The 2,848-nt window shown below is 52.4% G+C and overlaps 1 pseudogene; it reads left to right on the top strand.

Moving 5' to 3' along the window:
- The first annotated feature begins 724 nt into the window (after positions 1-724).
- On the top strand, positions 725-2,123 carry LOC125541800 (protein FLOURY 1 pseudogene; annotated as a pseudogene).
- Positions 2,124-2,848: the final 725 nt, after the last annotated feature.

Here is a 2,848-nt window from a genome sequence, read left to right on the forward strand (position 1 = left end):
AAGCAACATCAGCAGATGTTAAAAACCCAAGCACTACTCCATCAAACACATGGGATTACTGCTCTCCGGTATTGATTCTCTCAAATATCTGGTCAGATTACAGGACAGGAAATACCAGAGAGAAGAGATTGGGAGGAAGAGAGCTAACCCTTATCACGCTCGTTCAGTCCGTTTCGTTATCCCTTCGGATAAGCTATAGGAATAAGAGTAACACTACTAATAAACACATAAAAAGCACAACTAATTTGCATATCCCACTCCTAAGAATCTGACCCACTCATTGCCGTTGTACCGCTCGAAGAGAGTGGAAGGTCTCGTTGACTTGCGGGGCCCAGCCAATTGCGCTGTCTCTTACGAATTTGTGTTGCTCGGGCCATCTTTAGTTTCATCACGCATGCACCTTCTTTGTCGGTTGTTGTTGTTACTCTGCTCGTTCAGCTTCAGCACTGGCCATAGCATGACTGTGACGTTCTTCTGGCGACGCTGCATTCGAGGCATTCTTGCAACTTATTATCTGTCTTCTATAAAAATATGATACGTAATTTGCGTACTCTCGAAAAAAAAGTTTACATAAGGCTATACCGTTACCGTTGACCATGCTCTAACTACCCACCTGCAATTCAGCGTTTATCTGGACCACTTCCTTTGTTATCTTCCTCTAACAACGTACTACGCCCATCCGCTTCTCCAAAACACACTCCCCCAACTCTTCTAAAAAGAAAAACACTCCCCGAACCAGCATAACAGCACGACGTCACAGACGCGTGGGACCCGTGTCTTCGGTACCCACCTGTCATCCAAATGGCCAGTGCCTCAAGTAAAGAACCTCAAAGTGATACCGCCTACTATCCGCAGAAATCTCGCTTCAAAAAAAAAAAAAAAACTGAACCAGAACCCTACTGCCGCGGCGCCGGCTGCCCAGCTCCTGACCATCTCCCAGACTCTTCATCGTCTCCACCAAATCCCCACGCCGATCGATCTCCAAGATTTGCCCTGGCACCGAGCGATTCCATCTTTCCAATCAAAATTCCACTCGCCTGAATCGGAGCGAGCCTGCCCGCAGTTCCGTCGTCATGGGCGGCTGGAACCGCATCTCCAGTGCCGGTGGTCTACTGAAGCCGCTCGCCGGCGTCCCTTTCGCCTCCATGCCCGGCGCCGGCGCCGCCTACTTCCTCGTCGGCTCCGCGCTCGGGGTCTTCGCGATGCTGCACGCCTCCGAGTCCGAGGTCGGCCGCGAGTGGGCCTTCGCCGCGCGCTTGGCCGCCCTGTACCGCTCCGTGGGTGCGCACTACGTGCTTGACGTAATGTCCTTCCTCCTCCTGGCCGCCAAAGTCTGGCGCCTCGGCAAGCGCTGCGACGTGGTGGAGGGGCTTGTGGGGGGGTCCGGGCCCCACGGTGCAAGCGGTGCGCATCAGAGGCGTCGTCTGCACCGTGTGTGGGAGTGGGACGAAGGCGCGGGCTCTGAAGAACGGCAGCTCGGGCCACATTGTGGAGCACCCCCGGTCTGGCAGCTGCTCCGGCAAGCATGTTTCGAGGTCGCCGGCTTCTGAGCTGGAGCAGGAGGCCGATACAGAGGACGAGGACATCGCGAACGAGGTGACCGACGCGGAAGAGAGGACATCGCGAACGAGGTGACCGACGCGGAAGAGAGCAACTTGGAGCGGCTCAGGCGGCGGCTCGTGCGGGAGAGGAGGCTGAAGGAGGCCGCGCTAGAGGAGCTGGAGAAGGAGAGGTGCGCGGCGGCCTCCGCCGCTGACGAGGCCATGGCCAAGATCGCGTGCCTGCGGAACGAGAAGGCGTTGGTGGAGCGCGAGGATAAGCAGTTCCGGGAGATGGCCCAGCAGAAGCAGATGTACGATCGGCAGGTGATCGAGTCTCTTCAGTGGATGATCAATAAGTTTGGCATGCAATCTTAGGCATTTCAACTTTAGTAGGAGCTAGGCATGGTAGGTGAACAGTATTTTTATGAGTTTAAGCATTCTTAATTTTTTAGTTCTCGAATTATAACGCACACACATGTGGCACGAAGCAATTTCGCCCATATATGTTTTGATGCCAATTTTAGATATAAGAGGATGACAACTTTAGTTGTAAAGTATGACAATTTTCTGTTTGGATGTCAAGTTTCAGTTTTTTTGAGTTTTATTTTATTATGCCAACTTTAGTGTAAAAACATGTGAGCGGTGTTAGTACATGCCACATGTGTGACAGTTATCGGCATCTTTTTTGTTTTAGCAAATTGTTTATCAAAAAATTCACTTAGTGCCACAATATTATCAAGCAGAGTACTGGCATTATCATGTTAGGAATAAGCCAAGCCACGGTGATAACCAACATGTGTGTGCGTGTAGGTCGAGTCCGGACGCCGGTGCGTAGCCGTGTCCATAGCCGTGGTCAGTTAGCCGGGTTGTGTGTGTTGCAGAGCGAGGCGTGGAGGCCCAGGTCTCACGTGAGCAGCGGCTCACGTTCACTGAAGACCGAGTCACTCACGTGCATGGTTTGCTCGTTCCGTTGTGATCTAGTTAGTCCAGATAAGGTAGAGTCAAGGTTAGTTAGTGCATGCGTGTGCATGGGTTAGCTGGTTAGTGGCCGGCGTGTGTGCGTGTGTGGAGTTAGTGTCCGATGTGGTGGTCGGATGGTGTGTGTACAACCGGATATAAAAAGCCCCCTGATGTATTGATCGAGGTGCGTCGGTATGGGCCGTGTGTAAGCCATGTAACCATTGTAAAGAAGAAAAGATTAGGGCGTTTGAGCACCCGTGGCGGCGTTCGTCGCCGGCCGGAAAATCTTGTATCCACTGTTTTTCGTCTTCCACCTCCGTTCAAGTGAGAGGAGAGGTAGCTAGAGG

This window comes from Triticum urartu, chromosome 2A (genome assembly GCF_056163025.1).
Source record: "Triticum urartu cultivar PI428250 chromosome 2A, HENAU_Tu73, whole genome shotgun sequence".
Taxonomy (NCBI): domain Eukaryota; kingdom Viridiplantae; phylum Streptophyta; class Magnoliopsida; order Poales; family Poaceae; genus Triticum; species Triticum urartu.